This window comes from Cervus elaphus, chromosome 33 (assembly GCF_910594005.1).
Source record: "Cervus elaphus chromosome 33, mCerEla1.1, whole genome shotgun sequence".
NCBI classification, from domain to species: Eukaryota; Metazoa; Chordata; class Mammalia; order Artiodactyla; family Cervidae; genus Cervus; species Cervus elaphus.
In genome coordinates this window covers 8,260,408-8,279,631 of record NC_057847.1, presented here as the reverse complement: position 1 = coordinate 8,279,631, position 19,224 = coordinate 8,260,408, and the positions used below count along the sequence as shown (strand labels likewise).

The window sequence follows — 19,224 nt, the reverse complement described above, 5'->3', positions numbered from 1 at the left end:
AGCCTACAGCACCCGGTATTCCCAGGCGGTCTCCCACCCAAGTACTAACCAGGCCAGACCCTGCTTCGCTTCCCAGATCAGACAAGATCTGGCGCGTTCAGGGTGGTATGGCCCTAGACGGAGGTGGCTGCAGCCAGGCGCCTTAAGAACCTTAAGAACCCTGCCTTGCGCCTCCCTTTCGGTCTGACTTGCCTGCCGGTCAGGCCAGCCGGCCACACCTCTCCAAGGGCCGCGGGCTGTACTTGAGCCGCACGACCTGCGACCGGACTCCGGTCGGCCAGGGCCGGCAGCCCGGCGGCCGCCCGACGCCGCCCAGCCTCCGCACACCGCCAAGCCCGGCCAGAACCCGCCTGGCCCGGCCCGGGGCCCCGGAGGGCTTCCTGGACCCCGAGTGGCCGGCTGGCCGTGCATGCCTGGGCCTGGGGTTGGGGTGAGGGGCGCGGAGGTCTCGGCGCCCTCCCGCCCTGGGCCTCTCCAGGCCCGCCCCCTGTCGGCGCCCGCGCCCACCCCCCGCCCCACTGGCCATCCAGGCTCAGGGCCACGTGGCCCCGGAGGTGTCTGATTCGGGCCCGCCGCGGACCGCGGCCCTCGGTCCTCTGAGCCTCCCGCGGCGTAGGCATAGCGCAGCCGGGGCCCTGAGCGCCCATCCTGCCCGGCACCTGCCCGGGGCCCAAACCCACCGCGAGCCCCCGGCGCCGTCCACCCGAGCGCCTCAGCCCCGCCCCTTCGCCCCACCGCGGCCCCCCTTGTCCCCACGCCGCCCGCCAAGCACGGGACCTTCCTGAGGGCCTTCAGACTCTTCCTTAAAGAGTTCTACGTGAATTGAAGACAGGATCTACTGGATGGTAACCAACTGCTAAAACAGACAGACAACAGTTACTTTGATCCTTCTTGCCTTACTGTGAGCTGTGACGGTAGGGAACCTCATGGCTGCTGAACTCAACGCTTTCATTCATTCTCTTGTTTCAAAACAGGGACTCACTGAGCTGCATGGGAGATGAATTCTGTCATTAGAAACGTTGCCACCAGGCTTAAGAAATATATTTATAACTCATTTCTTTCAGGAAACAGGTTTCAAGATCTCCATCAGAAGTCTTTTATTAAGATAAATCACAGCTTTGTCAGGTTCTCCAGAAGTACTCTTATTTTTAACTCCCAAGGAGAAGCGCAATAATAGAACTAAATGAACCTAGTAGGTTATTTTCTCTCTAATGGCACCTGTCTTTATTCATAGGAGTCCGGTCTACGTATTTCCTGGGCTTCCCTGGTGGCTCAGGTGGTGAAGAATCTGTCTGCAATGCAGGAGCCCTGGGTTCCACGGCTGGGTTGAGACGATCGCCTGGAGAAGGGAATGGCGACCTCTTCCAGTATTCTCGCCTAGAGAATTCCACGGACAGGGGAACTTGGAAGGCTACATAGTCCATGGAGTCACAAAGACTCGGACACAACTGAGCAACTAATACACGTATTTTTTACTATTTGCTTCGAAGAAGCAATCGTTCATAGCCTTTTATAGCACTTTCTAAAGAACGTGTGGTGCCTTTTTCTTTGTTGTAAGCTGCACTAGGTCTTGGTTGCCACACATGGGATCTTTAATTGTGGCGTGCAAACTCTTACTTGCAGTGTATGGGATCTAGTTCACTGGCCAGAGATGGAACCCAGGCCCCTGCATTGGGAGCAGCCACTGGATGCCCAGGGAAGCCCTCTAAAGAACTCTTCAAGTGCAACTTTCTGGATGTTCGCAGCAGCTCCGGGCAGTCCTAGTGATGATACTGTTCTGCACTCTCGAGCCCGTGTCCTCCCCGAGGGACACAGGGGCCAAGCGAGCAGATAGATGCCACCCCAGCGTCAGACCGCAGGGCCAGACTGGCTGTGTAAACTCCCTTCCAGTGATGTCCTCTTTTTACCGTTCCTCTGGTAAATTCAGTACTGTTTTCCTTGGAGCATGTGTTTAAAAAGGAAATCCTAGATGTGTTCCGACATTACTGCCCACTTTGAGGTGGACTGATATCTACCTAGGACTTGTTTATTAAACCCACCTGCCTGAGTACTGTGACTTGACTGGAGTTTTCTTGAAGTCACTCCTGAAGCATTGTGATGGTTTTGTCTGACATTAATAGATTTTTAAAAATGATACGTGTTGGCGTATGGCTATGAAGAAAGGGGAGAATCTGTTGCTATTGCAAACCAATTATGGAGGCAACTTAAAAAGGAAATCTGAATTGTAACTGTGTTTCTATTTATGTAAAATACGGTCCTTACCTTGCAGTCTGTAGTTGATGCGCACAGACACAGCAGTGGCTCGCGGGTTGCTCTTCTGCCATCTTCCTGTCCTCCTTCAGTCCCTGCATGTGTATAGGAACTTCAGTGAGATAATGGGGCATTTAACAGAGATTGCTCTGCGCAACACTGTCTTTAGTGTTTCTATTTTAAATTTGCTAGGCTGTTAATTTATATGCAAATAAAAGACACAATAAGAGAGTTCTGTGCCTATTGTGTATACGTAACCTGAAAGTAAATGCAGGATATTGATCCCAGAGGGAAAATAAGTTAGAGCGTCTGTGTTCAAAGATTTTTGAAAGTTCTTATTTCAGGCTGAACCGTTGTTGGTGACCCGTGAAAGTCGCTCAGTCATGTCTGACTCTGCGAACGCAGGGACTATACAGTCCATGGAATTCTCCAGGCCCGAATACTAGAGTGGGTAGCCGTTCCCTTCTCCAGGGGGTCTCTGCAACCCAGGGATCGAACCCAGGTCTCCTGCATGCCAGGTGGATTCTTCACCAGCTGAGCCACCAGGGAAGCCTGAACACTTATCAGCAGTTAAGGATTTCACAAATGCTAGATTGGAAAGATAAAATAATAATTCTGCTACATTAAAACAGATTTTCTTAAGTTCAAATTTTTTCAATGCAGTTGTAGGGAAGAAGTCTTTCCCCCTTATGGACATATCAGTATGTTAATGCCTAAGAAGTCCTTTTTCGAAAAGTTACAAAAAAGACAAAAGGCGGAAAATTATGCCAATAAGGCACCACATGATGATGCAAAAAGATGGATACAGACAAGGAAAGAAGGAATAAAAACTAAGCATTATGCTAATGGGAAACCATCATGCAAGTTAATTCGGGGGGGCGGGGGGAACCTAATGGAAAACACTTGCTTCTATGCCATAAACCATCTTCGAATTCAGGTTTCATTGGATTTTTCACGATAAACGTTTCATCACCTATACGTTGGCTTGTCGTCTACTTTGTGCAAAAGCCTGGAGCTCCTAACTACTAGGGGGTCTCCCATCCAAGTACTAACTAACCCTGCTTAGTTTCCCAGATCAGAAGACATCTGGCCCGTTCAGGGTGGTATGATCTCATCAGAGGGAGGCGGCTGGCGCCAGGCGCCTTCAAAGCCCTGCGCTGCGCCTCCCTCTCGCTCTGACGTGCCGGTCGAGCCAGCCCGGGCCGCACCTTTCCACGGGGCGCGCGCTGCACTTGAGCCGCACGACCAGCGACCGAACTCGGGCCGGCCAGGCCCGGCAGCCCGGCCGACGCCGCCCCGTCCCCGCACACCGCCACCCTGGCAAGCAAGCCTGGCCCGGCCCGGGGGCCCGGAGGGTTGCCGGGACCACGAGCGGCCGGTTAGGCGTGCAGGCCTGGGCTGCGGGTTGGCGTGAGGGGCGCGGAGGTCTGGGCGCCCACCCACCCTGGGCCTCTCCAGGCCCGCCCCCCGCTCGGGTCCCCCACCCACCCCTCCGGATCGCTGCTCAGGCCCAAGTGGCCCCAGAGGTGTCTGGCTTGCGGGCGGGCCGGCCGCCGCCGGCGACTGGAGCGCGGCAGCCCCGCCCCTTCGCCCGACCGCGGCCCCCCCTTGTCCCCACGCCGCCCGCCAAGCACAGGACCTTCCTGAGAGAGCGGACGAGCGACAGGCAGGGGCACGGACACGGACACACACACAGACACTCGCACGCACCCAGGCCAAGGGAGACAGCCGGCCGGCGCAAGCTCCTCAGCCAGAGCCAGACCCACAGCGCCTGTGAGAGGCCGGGGGTCAGGAGACTCAGAGGCAGAAAGAGATGAAGGTTCAGAGACAGACTCCCAGACGGCCAGAGGGAGATGAAGACAGACACGCGCGCGGAGACACACACACACACACACACACACACACACACACACACACACACACACACACACACACACACACACACAGGTGGAGACAGACAGAGGGAGACAGACACGGGAGAGAGGATGGCATCCGATCCGAGACAGACACACTGGCACAACCGTGACCACCCCAGAGAGAGGCCCTGCGGAAGAAGCCGCTTCCCCAAGGGAGGGGGCGTTCCCTTGGGGCGGCCCAGGCTGGACGCGGTGCCCCGGGGCTGGCAGTCCCCCGTGGGGTCCCCAAGACTTCCTCGCAGCCGAAGTCTCAAAGGTCCCCTTCAGCTTGGCTCCCTAAGGCAAGACCCAGCCCCCGCCCCCAGACCAGAGGGTGAGTGTGTGAGAGTGTGTGTGTGAGGGTGTCGGTGGGCGAGGCTGTGGTCAGGCCGACCGGGGGCCGGGTGCATACCCACGATGGACGGGGGAGGGTGTGGAGGCGTGGGGGTGGGGCTGGGGGTGGGGAACCTGTGTGGTCCTCTTGCTGTCTCTCTCTCCCTCTTTCTTCTTCTTCTTTTTTTTAAAGGTAAGATGTTTTTATTGAAATATTGGGACTATTCTCTGTACAGCAGCAGTCTCACTGAGAGGCAGTTTTGCCTCCCAAGTAACATTTGACAATGTTTGAAGACATTCTTGATTGTTAAATCTTGGGGAGGGGTGGTATGAGTATCTCCTGGGTAAAAGACACAAATGAAAAATACTTCGGTTCAATTCTAAACACAGAGAATGTGCCAAATTCTCAAGAAACATTGTTCATACACTTCATTGACTTAATTTCCAAGGTCCTTATGCCTAGAGTAAGTAATCCAGAAACCACACCGTTTCTCGCCTAGCTTTACGCGGGACACGTGGGAGAACAAAAAGTAAGGTTTCACTCCATTCAATGACCTTAGTTTTCTCAGATGCAGTTTTCATAAGCTCACAAACTCCCGACCCACTCACCCTCCCCTGGGGTTGCAAATCTCTCCTTGGAGAAGCCAAAACAAAGAAAGCCCAATCCCGCACGGTGATCAGCGAAGTGCTGAGGAAACCCTCCCTCGGGATTTCAAGGCGCTGCTCCCGCAGAGGGCCTGCCCACCTAACCACTGCCGGGCAAATGAAGGAGTCCAACCTGCTCGAGAAACGCTCACTCAAGGGAGGCTCTGACGCCAGAGCCCCGGGCCCAGACCCCACAGAGAGCAATCCCTCCTCAGAGCCTCAGGGGCCAGGCCTCGGGGCCCGCTCCCTCAGGGCAGAAGGTGCGCGATAGGGCGCGAGACTGGGGCGCCGAGAGGGCCTGGGACGCCCCGCGCACCCGCCCACCCGCCCTCCCAGAGTGGAGGAGGAGCCCGCCGGTCTCCGGCCTCCACCACCCCGGCCCCCGACTTACCGCGGTGCGCTGGGGGAGGGGAAGTGTCAGGAGTGAGGGGCTAGGCCGCACCACCACCCGCCGCTCAGAGAGCAGCGCGCGGCCGCCACGAAACCGTCGCCGCCGCCGTCTCCAGCACCGATACCGACCGCCGCCGCTCCGGGCGCAGCGCGTAGGGGGCCCGACTGCGTCGCACGCCGCCCGCCCGCCATCAGAGGCTCGCTGCGCGGGCTCCGCCCTCGCTGTCTGTGCATTGGCTGACTCCGCCACCACTCTATCTACATCCGCCCTGTTCTTCACTGGACCACGGGGCTTTTGAAACCGAACGTGAGGGTTGTGAGGGTTGTCTCTGCCAGACTAGGACTCTCTCCCCTCTTTCTGAGTCTCCCTTCCCTGTGCTTTGCAGCTCTTCACCTGTCCGGGGCGGGGTGTGTCTGTGTGTTTCTGTGTGTGTCTTTGTGTGTCTCTGTCTCTGTGTGTGTGTGTGAGTGTGTGTGTGTGTGTGTGTGTGTGTGTGTGTGTGTGTGTGTGTGCACGCGCGCGAACGGTCGCCTGGGAGTACTGGGCTGGGGCTCGGGCTGGGGCAGCCCCCGGGATTGCCTGAGGCATGCCAAGGGAGCCCCAGATGGAGACCCGACTGTCATCTGGTTTCCTGGAAGCCAAATCCGGAGGCAACCCAGGCCTGCGGCGGGAGTCGGGGCCCCGGCCACCCACCGGCGGAGGGGCTGGGGCTGCGGGGACCCAAGAGTTGGGCTGCTGCTGTGTTCGAGGGCCGCCGGCAGGCCGGCTGGCCGGCCGGCTGGAAGGCAGGCGACGGCTCTGAGGGGCCAGGGGCAGGTGGGGCTCGGGGCGGCCAACCGCGCCGGGGGAGCCAGGGCTAAAGGACAGGGGAGGCAGGAAGCCTACAGCACCCGGTATTCCCAGGCGGTCTCCCACCCAAGTACTAACCAGGCCAGACCCTGCTTCGCTTCCCAGATCAGACAAGATCTGGCGCGTTCAGGGTGGTATGGCCCTAGACGGAGGTGGCTGCAGCCAGGCGCCTTAAGAACCTTAAGAACCCTGCCTTGCGCCTCCCTTTCGGTCTGACTTGCCTGCCGGTCAGGCCAGCCGGCCACACCTCTCCAAGGGCCGCGGGCTGTACTTGAGCCGCACGACCTGCGACCGGACTCCGGTCGGCCAGGGCCGGCAGCCCGGCGGCCGCCCGACGCCGCCCAGCCTCCGCACACCGCCAAGCCCGGCCAGAACCCGCCTGGCCCGGCCCAGGGCCCCGGAGGGCTTCCTGGACCCCGAGTGGCCGGCTGGCCGTGCATGCCTGGGCCTGGGGTTGGGGTGAGGGGCGCGGAGGTCTCGGCGCCCTCCCGCCCTGGGCCTCTCCAGGCCCGCCCCCTGTCGGCGCCCGCGCCCACCCCCCGCCCCACTGGCCATCCAGGCTCAGGGCCACGTGGCCCCGGAGGTGTCTGATTCGGGCCCGCCGCGGACCGCGGCCCTCGGTCCTCTGAGCCTCCCGCGGCGTAGGCATAGCGCAGCCGGGGCCCTGAGCGCCCATCCTGCCCGGCACCTGCCCGGGGCCCAAACCCACCGCGAGCCCCCGGCGCCGTCCACCCGAGCGCCTCAGCCCCGCCCCTTCGCCCCACCGCGGCCCCCCTTGTCCCCACGCCGCCCGCCAAGCACGGGACCTTCCTGAGGGCCTTCAGACTCTTCCTTAAAGAGTTCTACGTGAATTGAAGACAGGATCTACTGGATGGTAACCAACTGCTAAAACAGACAGACAACAGTTACTTTGATCCTTCTTGCCTTACTGTGAGCTGTGACGGTAGGGAACCTCATGGCTGCTGAACTCAACGCTTTCATTCATTCTCTTGTTTCAAAACAGGGACTCACTGAGCTGCATGGGAGATGAATTCTGTCATTAGAAACGTTGCCACCAGGCTTAAGAAATATATTTATAACTCATTTCTTTCAGGAAACAGGTTTCAAGATCTCCATCAGAAGTCTTTTATTAAGATAAATCACAGCTTTGTCAGGTTCTCCAGAAGTACTCTTATTTTTAACTCCCAAGGAGAAGCGCAATAATAGAACTAAATGAACCTAGTAGGTTATTTTCTCTCTAATGGCACCTGTCTTTATTCATAGGAGTCCGGTCTACGTATTTCCTGGGCTTCCCTGGTGGCTCAGGTGGTGAAGAATCTGTCTGCAATGCAGGAGCCCTGGGTTCCACGGCTGGGTTGAGACGATCGCCTGGAGAAGGGAATGGCGACCTCTTCCAGTATTCTCGCCTAGAGAATTCCACGGACAGGGGAACTTGGAAGGCTACATAGTCCATGGAGTCACAAAGACTCGGACACAACTGAGCAACTAATACACGTATTTTTTACTATTTGCTTCGAAGAAGCAATCGTTCATAGCCTTTTATAGCACTTTCTAAAGAACGTGTGGTGCCTTTTTCTTTGTTGTAAGCTGCACTAGGTCTTGGTTGCCACACATGGGATCTTTAATTGTGGCGTGCAAACTCTTACTTGCAGTGTATGGGATCTAGTTCACTGGCCAGAGATGGAACCCAGGCCCCTGCATTGGGAGCAGCCACTGGATGCCCAGGGAAGCCCTCTAAAGAACTCTTCAAGTGCAACTTTCTGGATGTTCGCAGCAGCTCCGGGCAGTCCTAGTGATGACACTGTTCTGCACTCTCGAGCCCGTGTCCTCCCCGAGGGACACAGGGGCCAAGCGAGCAGATAGATGCTGCCCCAGCGTCAGACCGCAGGGCCAGACTGGCTGTGTAAACTCCCTTCCAGTGATGTCCTCTTTTTACCGTTCCTCTGGTAAATTCAGTACTGTTTTCCTTGGAGCATGTGTTTAAAAAGGAAATCCTAGATGTGTTCCAACATTACTGCCCACTTTGAGGTGGACTGATATCTACCTAGGACTTGTTTATTAAACCCACCTGCCTGAGTACTGTGACTTGACTGGAGTTTTCTTGAAGTCACTCCTGAAGCATTGTGATGGTTTTGTCTGACATTAATAGATTTTTAAAAATGATACGTGTTGGCGTATGGCTATGAAGAAAGGGGAGAATCTGTTGCTATTGCAAACCAATTATGGAGGCAACTTAAAAAGGAAATCTGAATTGTAACTGTGTTTCTATTTATGTAAAATACGGTCCTTACCTTGCAGTCTGTAGTTGATGCGCACAGACACAGCAGTGGCTCGCGGGTTGCTCTTCTGCCATCTTCCTGTCCTCCTTCAGTCCCTGCATGTGTATAGGAACTTCAGTGAGATAATGGGGCATTTAACAGAGATTGCTCTGCGCAACACTGTCTTTAGTGTTTCTATTTTAAATTTGCTAGGCTGTTAATTTATATGCAAATAAAAGACACAATAAGAGAGTTCTGTGCCTATTGTGTATACGTAACCTGAAAGTAAATGCAGGATATTGATCCCAGAGGGAAAATAAGTTAGAGCGTCTGTGTTCAAAGATTTTTGAAAGTTCTTATTTCAGGCTGAACCGTTGTTGGTGACCCGTGAAAGTCGCTCAGTCATGTCTGACTCTGCGAACGCAGGGACTATACAGTCCATGGAATTCTCCAGGCCCGAATACTAGAGTGGGTAGCCGTTCCCTTCTCCAGGGGGTCTCTGCAACCCAGGGATCGAACCCAGGTCTCCTGCATGCCAGGTGGATTCTTCACCAGCTGAGCCACCAGGGAAGCCTGAACACTTATCAGCAGTTAAGGATTTCACAAATGCTAGATTGGAAAGATAAAATAATAATTCTGCTACATTAAAACAGATTTTCTTAAGTTCAAATTTTTTCAATGCAGTTGTAGGGAAGAAGTCTTTCCCCCTTATGGACATATCAGTATGTTAATGCCTAAGAAGTCCTTTTTCGAAAAGTTACAAAAAAGACAAAAGGCGGAAAATTATGCCAATAAGGCACCACATGATGATGCAAAAAGATGGATACAGACAAGGAAAGAAAGAATAAAAACTAAGCATTATGCTAATGGGAAACCATCATGCAAGTTAATTCGGGGGGGCGGGGGGAACCTAATGGAAAACACTTGCTTCTATGCCATAAACCATCTTCGAATTCAGGTTTCATTGGATTTTTCACGATAAACGTTTCATCACCTATACGTTGGCTTGTCGTCTACTTTGTGCAAAAGCCTGGAGCTCCTAACTACTAGGGGGTCTCCCATCCAAGTACTAACTAACCCTGCTTAGTTTCCCAGATCAGAAGACATCTGGCCCGTTCAGGGTGGTATGATCTCATCAGAGGGAGGCGGCTGGCGCCAGGCGCCTTCAAAGCCCTGCGCTGCGCCTCCCTCTCGCTCTGACGTGCCGGTCGAGCCAGCCCGGGCCGCACCTTTCCACGGGGCGCGCGCTGCACTTGAGCCGCACGACCAGCGACCGAACTCGGGCCGGCCAGGCCCGGCAGCCCGGCCGACGCCGCCCCGTCCCCGCACACCGCCACCCTGGCAAGCAAGCCTGGCCCGGCCCGGGGGCCCGGAGGGTTGCCGGGACCACGAGCGGCCGGTTAGGCGTGCAGGCCTGGGCTGCGGGTTGGCGTGAGGGGCGCGGAGGTCTGGGCGCCCACCCACCCTGGGCCTCTCCAGGCCCGCCCCCCGCTCGGGTCCCCCACCCACCCCTCCGGATCGCTGCTCAGGCCCAAGTGGCCCCAGAGGTGTCTGGCTTGCGGGCGGGCCGGCCGCCGCCGGCGACTGGAGCGCGGCAGCCCCGCCCCTTCGCCCGACCGCGGCCCCCCCTTGTCCCCACGCCGCCCGCCAAGCACAGGACCTTCCTGAGAGAGCGGACGAGCGACAGGCAGGGGCACGGACACGGACACACACACAGACACTCGCACGCACCCAGGCCAAGGGAGACAGCCGGCCGGCGCAAGCTCCTCAGCCAGAGCCAGACCCACAGCGCCTGTGAGAGGCCGGGGGTCAGGAGACTCAGAGGCAGAAAGAGATGAAGGTTCAGAGACAGACTCCCAGACGGCCAGAGGGAGATGAAGACAGACACGCGCGCGGAGACACACACACACACACACACACACACACACACACACACACACACACACACACACACACACACACACACACACACACACACACACACACACAGGTGGAGACAGACAGAGGGAGACAGACACGGGAGAGAGGATGGCATCCGATCCGAGACAGACACACTGGCACAACCGTGACCACCCCAGAGAGAGGCCCTGCGGAAGAAGCCGCTTCCCCAAGGGAGGGGGCGTTCCCTTGGGGCGGCCCAGGCTGGACGCGGTGCCCCGGGGCTGGCAGTCCCCCGTGGGGTCCCCAAGACTTCCTCGCAGCCGAAGTCTCAAAGGTCCCCTTCAGCTTGGCTCCCTAAGGCAAGACCCAGCCCCCGCCCCCAGACCAGAGGGTGAGTGTGTGAGAGTGTGTGTGTGAGGGTGTCGGTGGGCGAGGCTGTGGTCAGGCCGACCGGGGGCCGGGTGCATACCCACGATGGACGGGGGAGGGTGTGGAGGCGTGGGGGTGGGGCTGGGGGTGGGGAACCTGTGTGGTCCTCTTGCTGTCTCTCTCTCCCTCTTTCTTCTTCTTCTTTTTTTTAAAGGTAAGATGTTTTTATTGAAATATTGGGACTATTCTCTGTACAGCAGCAGTCTCACTGAGAGGCAGTTTTGCCTCCCAAGTAACATTTGACAATGTTTGAAGACATTCTTGATTGTTAAATCTTGGGGAGGGGTGGTATGAGTATCTCCTGGGTAAAAGACACAAATGAAAAATACTTCGGTTCAATTCTAAACACAGAGAATGTGCCAAATTCTCAAGAAACATTGTTCATACACTTCATTGACTTAATTTCCAAGGTCCTTATGCCTAGAGTAAGTAATCCAGAAACCACACCGTTTCTCGCCTAGCTTTACGCGGGACACGTGGGAGAACAAAAAGTAAGGTTTCACTCCATTCAATGACCTTAGTTTTCTCAGATGCAGTTTTCATAAGCTCACAAACTCCCGACCCACTCACCCTCCCCTGGGGTTGCAAATCTCTCCTTGGAGAAGCCAAAACAAAGAAAGCCCAATCCCGCACGGTGATCAGCGAAGTGCTGAGGAAACCCTCCCTCGGGATTTCAAGGCGCTGCTCCCGCAGAGGGCCTGCCCACCTAACCACTGCCGGGCAAATGAAGGAGTCCAACCTGCTCGAGAAACGCTCACTCAAGGGAGGCTCTGACGCCAGAGCCCCGGGCCCAGACCCCACAGAGAGCAATCCCTCCTCAGAGCCTCAGGGGCCAGGCCTCGGGGCCCGCTCCCTCAGGGCAGAAGGTGCGCGCTAGGGCGCGAGACTGGGGCGCCGAGAGGGCCTGGGACGCCCCGCGCACCCGCCCACCCGCCCTCCCAGAGTGGAGGAGGAGCCCGCCGGTCTCCGGCCTCCACCACCCCGGCCCCCGACTTACCGCGGTGCGCTGGGGGAGGGGAAGTGTCAGGAGTGAGGGGCTAGGCCGCACCACCACCCGCCGCTCAGAGAGCAGCGCGCGGCCGCCACGAAACCGTCGCCGCCGCCGTCTCCAGCACCGATACCGACCGCCGCCGCTCCGGGCGCAGCGCGTAGGGGGCCCGACTGCGTCGCACGCCGCCCGCCCGCCTTCAGAGGCTCGCTGCGCGCGCTCCACCCTCGCTGTCTGTGCATTGGCAGACGCCGCCGCCACTCTATCTACATCCGCCCTGTTCTTCACTGGACCACGGGGCTTTTGAAACCGAACGTGAGGGTTGTGAGGGTTGTCTCTGCCAGACTAGGACTCTCTCCCCTCTTTCTGAGTCTCCCTTCCCTGTGCTTTGCAGCTCTTCACCTGTCCGGGGCGGGGTGTGTCTGTGTGTTTCTGTGTGTGTCTTTGTGTGTCTCTGTCTCTGTGTGTGTGTGTGAGTGTGTGTGTGTGTGTGTGTGTGTGTGTGTGTGTGTGTGTGTGTGCACGCGCGCGAACGGTCGCCTGGGAGTACTGGGCTGGGGCTCGGGCTGGGGCAGCCCCCGGGATTGCCTGAGGCATGCCAAGGGAGCCCCAGATGGAGACCCGACTGTCATCTGGTTTCCTGGAAGCCAAATCCGGAGGCAACCCAGGCCTGCGGCGGGAGTCGGGGCCCCGGCCACCCACCGGCGGAGGGGCTGGGGCTGCGGGGACCCAAGAGTTGGGCTGCTGCTGTGTTCGAGGGCCGCCGGCAGGCCGGCTGGCCGGCCGGCTGGAAGGCAGGCGACGGCTCTGAGGGGCCAGGGGCAGGTGGGGCTCGGGGCGGCCAACCGCGCCGGGGGAGCCAGGGCTAAAGGACAGGGGAGGCAGGAAGCCTACAGCACCCGGTATTCCCAGGCGGTCTCCCACCCAAGTACTAACCAGGCCAGACCCTGCTTCGCTTCCCAGATCAGACAAGATCTGGCGCGTTCAGGGTGGTATGGCCCTAGACGGAGGTGGCTGCAGCCAGGCGCCTTAAGAACCTTAAGAACCCTGCCTTGCGCCTCCCTTTCGGTCTGACTTGCCTGCCGGTCAGGCCAGCCGGCCACACCTCTCCAAGGGCCGCGGGCTGTACTTGAGCCGCACGACCTGCGACCGGACTCCGGTCGGCCAGGGCCGGCAGCCCGGCGGCCGCCCGACGCCGCCCAGCCTCCGCACACCGCCAAGCCCGGCCAGAACCCGCCTGGCCCGGCCCAGGGCCCCGGAGGGCTTCCTGGACCCCGAGTGGCCGGCTGGCCGTGCATGCCTGGGCCTGGGGTTGGGGTGAGGGGCGCGGAGGTCTCGGCGCCCTCCCGCCCTGGGCCTCTCCAGGCCCGCCCCCTGTCGGCGCCCGCGCCCACCCCCCGCCCCACTGGCCATCCAGGCTCAGGGCCACGTGGCCCCGGAGGTGTCTGATTCGGGCCCGCCGCGGACCGCGGCCCTCGGTCCTCTGAGCCTCCCGCGGCGTAGGCATAGCGCAGCCGGGGCCCTGAGCGCCCATCCTGCCCGGCACCTGCCCGGGGCCCAAACCCACCGCGAGCCCCCGGCGCCGTCCACCCGAGCGCCTCAGCCCCGCCCCTTCGCCCCACCGCGGCCCCCCTTGTCCCCACGCCGCCCGCCAAGCACGGGACCTTCCTGAGGGCCTTCAGACTCTTCCTTAAAGAGTTCTACGTGAATTGAAGACAGGATCTACTGGATGGTAACCAACTGCTAAAACAGACAGACAACAGTTACTTTGATCCTTCTTGCCTTACTGTGAGCTGTGACGGTAGGGAACCTCATGGCTGCTGAACTCAACGCTTTCATTCATTCTCTTGTTTCAAAACAGGGACTCACTGAGCTGCATGGGAGATGAATTCTGTCATTAGAAACGTTGCCACCAGGCTTAAGAAATATATTTATAACTCATTTCTTTCAGGAAACAGGTTTCAAGATCTCCATCAGAAGTCTTTTATTAAGATAAATCACAGCTTTGTCAGGTTCTCCAGAAGTACTCTTATTTTTAACTCCCAAGGAGAAGCGCAATAATAGAACTAAATGAACCTAGTAGGTTATTTTCTCTCTAATGGCACCTGTCTTTATTCATAGGAGTCCGGTCTACGTATTTCCTGGGCTTCCCTGGTGGCTCAGGTGGTGAAGAATCTGTCTGCAATGCAGGAGCCCTGGGTTCCACGGCTGGGTTGAGACGATCGCCTGGAGAAGGGAATGGCGACCTCTTCCAGTATTCTCGCCTAGAGAATTCCACGGACAGGGGAACTTGGAAGGCTACATAGTCCATGGAGTCACAAAGACTCGGACACAACTGAGCAACTAATACACGTATTTTTTACTATTTGCTTCGAAGAAGCAATCGTTCATAGCCTTTTATAGCACTTTCTAAAGAACGTGTGGTGCCTTTTTCTTTGTTGTAAGCTGCACTAGGTCTTGGTTGCCACACATGGGATCTTTAATTGTGGCGTGCAAACTCTTACTTGCAGTGTATGGGATCTAGTTCACTGGCCAGAGATGGAACCCAGGCCCCTGCATTGGGAGCAGCCACTGGATGCCCAGGGAAGCCCTCTAAAGAACTCTTCAAGTGCAACTTTCTGGATGTTCGCAGCAGCTCCGGGCAGTCCTAGTGATGATACTGTTCTGCACTCTCGAGCCCGTGTCCTCCCCGAGGGACACAGGGGCCAAGCGAGCAGATAGATGCTACCCCAGCGTCAGACCGCAGGGCCAGACTGGCTGTGTAAACTCCCTTCCAGTGATGTCCTCTTTTTACCGTTCCTCTGGTAAATTCAGTACTGTTTTCCTTGGAGCATGTGTTTAAAAAGGAAATCCTAGATGTGTTCCAACATTACTGCCCACTTTGAGGTGGACTGATATCTACCTAGGACTTGTTTATTAAACCCACCTGCCTGAGTACTGTGACTTGACTGGAGTTTTCTTGAAGTCACTCCTGAAGCATTGTGATGGTTTTGTCTGACATTAATAGATTTTTAAAAATGATACGTGTTGGCGTATGGCTATGAAGAAAGGGGAGAATCTGTTGCTATTGCAAACCAATTATGGAGGCAACTTAAAAAGGAAATCTGAATTGTAACTGTGTTTCTATTTATGTAAAATACGGTCCTTACCTTGCAGTCTGTAGTTGATGCGCACAGACACAGCAGTGGCTCGCGGGTTGCTCTTCTGCCATCTTCCTGTCCTCCTTCAGTCCCTGCATGTGTATAGGAACTTCAGTGAGATAATGGGGCATTTAACAGAGATTGCTCTGCGCAACACTGTCTTTAGTGTTTCTATTTTAAATTTGCTAGGCTGTTAATTTATATGCAAATAAAAGACACAATAAGAGAGTTCTGTGCCTATTGTGTATACGTAACCTGAAAGTAAATGCAGGATATTGATCCCAGAGGGAAAATAAGTTAGAGCGTCTGTGTTCAAAGATTTTTGAAAGTTCTTATTTCAGGCTGAACCGTTGTTGGTGACCCGTGAAAGTCGCTCAGTCATGTCTGACTCTGCGAACGCAGGGACTATACAGTCCATGGAATTCTCCAGGCCCGAATACTAGAGTGGGTAGCCGTTCCCTTCTCCAGGGGGTCTCTGCAACCCAGGGATCGAACCCAGGTCTCCTGCATGCCAGGTGGATTCTTCACCAGCTGAGCCACCAGGGAAGCCTGAACACTTATCAGCAGTTAAGGATTTCACAAATGCTAGATTGGAAAGATAAAATAATAATTCTGCTACATTAAAACAGATTTTCTTAAGTTCAAATTTTTTCAATGCAGTTGTAGGGAAGAAGTCTTTCCCCCTTATGGACATATCAGTATGTTAATGCCTAAGAAGTCCTTTTTCGAAAAGTTACAAAAAAGACAAAAGGCGGAAAATTATGCCAATAAGGCACCACATGATGATGCAAAAAGATGGATACAGACAAGGAAAGAAAGAATAAAAACTAAGCATTATGCTAATGGGAAACCATCATGCAAGTTAATTCGGGGGGGCGGGGGGAACCTAATGGAAAACACTTGCTTCTATGCCATAAACCATCTTCGAATTCAGGTTTCATTGGATTTTTCACGATAAACGTTTCATCACCTATACGTTGGCTTGTCGTCTACTTTGTGCAAAAGCCTGGAGCTCCTAACTACTAGGGGGTCTCCCATCCAAGTACTAACTAACCCTGCTTAGTTTCCCAGATCAGAAGACATCTGGCCCGTTCAGGGTGGTATGATCTCATCAGAGGGAGGCGGCTGGCGCCAGGCGCCTTCAAAGCCCTGCGCTGCGCCTCCCTCTCGCTCTGACGTGCCGGTCGAGCCAGCCCGGGCCGCACCTTTCCACGGGGCGCGCGCTGCACTTGAGCCGCACGACCAGCGACCGAACTCGGGCCGGCCAGGCCCGGCAGCCCGGCCGACGCCGCCCCGTCCCCGCACACCGCCACCCTGGCAAGCAAGCCTGGCCCGGCCCGGGGGCCCGGAGGGTTGCCGGGACCACGAGCGGCCGGTTAGGCGTGCAGGCCTGGGCTGCGGGTTGGCGTGAGGGGCGCGGAGGTCTGGGCGCCCACCCACCCTGGGCCTCTCCAGGCCCGCCCCCCGCTCGGGTCCCCCACCCACCCCTCCGGATCGCTGCTCAGGCCCAAGTGGCCCCAGAGGTGTCTGGCTTGCGGGCGGGCCGGCCGCCGCCGGCGACTGGAGCGCGGCAGCCCCGCCCCTTCGCCCGACCGCGGCCCCCCCTTGTCCCCACGCCGCCCGCCAAGCACAGGACCTTCCTGAGAGAGCGGACGAGCGACAGGCAGGGGCACGGACACGGACACACACACAGACACTCGCACGCACCCAGGCCAAGGGAGACAGCCGGCCGGCGCAAGCTCCTCAGCCAGAGCCAGACCCACAGCGCCTGTGAGAGGCCGGGGGTCAGGAGACTCAGAGGCAGAAAGAGATGAAGGTTCAGAGACAGACTCCCAGACGGCCAGAGGGAGATGAAGACAGACACGCGCGCGGAGACACACACACACACACACACACACACACACACACACACACACACACACACACACACACACACACACACACACACACACACACACACACACACACAGGTGGAGACAGACAGAGGGAGACAGACACGGGAGAGAGGATGGCATCCGATCCGAGACAGACACACTGGCACAACCGTGACCACCCCAGAGAGAGGCCCTGCGGAAGAAGCCGCTTCCCCAAGGGAGGGGGCGTTCCCTTGGGGCGGCCCAGGCTGGACGCGGTGCCCCGGGGCTGGCAGTCCCCCGTGGGGTCCCCAAGACTTCCTCGCAGCCGAAGTCTCAAAGGTCCCCTTCAGCTTGGCTCCCTAAGGCAAGACCCAGCCCCCGCCCCCAGACCAGAGGGTGAGTGTGTGAGAGTGTGTGTGTGAGGGTGTCGGTGGGCGAGGCTGTGGTCAGGCCGACCGGGGGCCGGGTGCATACCCACGATGGACGGGGGAGGGTGTGGAGGCGTGGGGGTGGGGCTGGGGGTGGGGAACCTGTGTGGTCCTCTTGCTGTCTCTCTCTCCCTCTTTCTTCTTCTTCTTTTTTTTAAAGGTAAGATGTTTTTATTGAAATATTGGGACTATTCTCTGTACAGCAGCAGTCTCACTGAGAGGCAGTTTTGCCTCCCAAGTAACATTTGACAATGTTTGAAGACATTCTTGATTGTTAAATCTTGGGGAGGGGTGGTATGAGTATCTCCTGGGTAAAAGACACAAATGAAAAATACTTCGGTTCAATTCTAAACACAGAGAATGTGCCAAATTCTCAAGAAACATTGTTCATACACTTCATTGACTTAATTTCCAAGGTCCTTATGCCTAGAGTAAGTAATCCAGAAACCACACCGTTTCTCGCCTAGCTTTACGCGGGACACGTGGGAGAACAAAAAGTAAGGTTTCACTCCATTCAATGACCTTAGTTTTCTCAGATGCAGTTTTCATAAGCTCACAAACTCCCGACCCACTCACCCTCCCCTGGGGTTGCAAATCTCTCCTTGGAGAAGCCAAAACAAAGAAAGCCCAATCCCGCACGGTGATCAGCGAAGTGCTGAGGAAACCCTCCCTCGGGATTTCAAGGCGCTGCTCCCGCAGAGGGCCTGCCCACCTAACCACTGCCGGGCAAATGAAGGAGTCCAACCTGCTCGAGAAACGCTCACTCAAGGGAGGCTCTGACGCCAGAGCCCCGGGCCCAGACCCCACAGAGAGCAATCCCTCCTCAGAGCCTCAGGGGCCAGGCCTCGGGGCCTGCTCCCTCAGGGCAGAAGGTGCGCGATAGGGCGCGAGACTGGGGCGCCGAGAGGGCCTGGGACGCCCCGCGCACCCGCCCACCCGCCCTCCCAGAGTGGAGGAGGAGCCCGCCGGTCTCCGGCCTCCACCACCCCGGCCCCCGACTTACCGCGGTGCGCTGGGGGAGGGGAAGTGTCAGGAGTGAGGGGCTAGGCCGCACCACCACCCGCCGCTCAGAGAGCAGCGCGCGGCCGCCACGAAACCGTCGCCGCCGCCGTCTCCAGCACCGATACCGACCGCCGCCGCTCCGGGCGCAGCGCGTAGGGGGCCCGACTGCGTCGCACGCCGCCCGCCCGCCTTCAGAGGCTCGCTGCGCGCGCTCCGCCCTCGCTGTCTGTGCATTGGCTGACTCCGCCACCACTCTATCTACATCCGCCCTGTTCTTCACTGGACCACGGGGCTTTTGAAACCGAACGTGAGGGTTGTGAGGGTTGTCTCTGCCAGACTAGGACTCTCTCCCCTCTTTCTGAGTCTCCCTTCCCTGTGCTTTGCAGCTCTTCACCTGTCCGGGGCGGGGTGTGTCTGTGTGTTTCTGTGTGTGTCTTTGTGTGTCTCTGTCTCTGTGTGTGTGTGTGAGTGTGTGTGTGTGTGTGTGTGTGTGTGTGTGTGTGTGTGTGTGTGCACGCGCGCGAACGGTCGCCTGGGAGTACTGGGCTGGGGCTCGGGCTGGGGCAGCCCCCGGGATTGCCTGAGGCATGCCAAGGGAGCCCCAGATGGAGACCCGACTGTCATCTGGTTTCCTGGAAGCCAAATCCGGAGGCAACCCAGGCCTGCGGCGGGAGTCGGGGCCCCGGCCACCCACCGGCGGAGGGGCTGGGGCTGCGGGGACCCAAGAGTTGGGCTGCTGCTGTGTTCGAGGGCCGCCGGCAGGCCGGCTGGCCGGCCGGCTGGAAGGCAGGCGACGGCTCTGAGGGGCCAGGGGCAGGTGGGGCTCGGGGCGGCCAACCGCGCCGGGGGAGCCAGGGCTAAAGGACAGGGGAGGCAGGA

General features: G+C 57.5%; 3 pseudogenes; all 3 read right to left on the bottom strand.

The window, feature by feature from the left end:
- LOC122688737 lies at positions 1 to 119 on the bottom strand (annotated as a pseudogene).
- Positions 120 to 6,392: 6,273 nt separating this feature from the next.
- LOC122688930 lies at positions 6,393 to 6,511 on the bottom strand (annotated as a pseudogene).
- A 6,295-nt stretch (positions 6,512 to 12,806) lies between these two features.
- On the bottom strand, positions 12,807 to 12,925 carry LOC122688929 (annotated as a pseudogene).
- Positions 12,926 to 19,224: the final 6,299 nt, after the last annotated feature.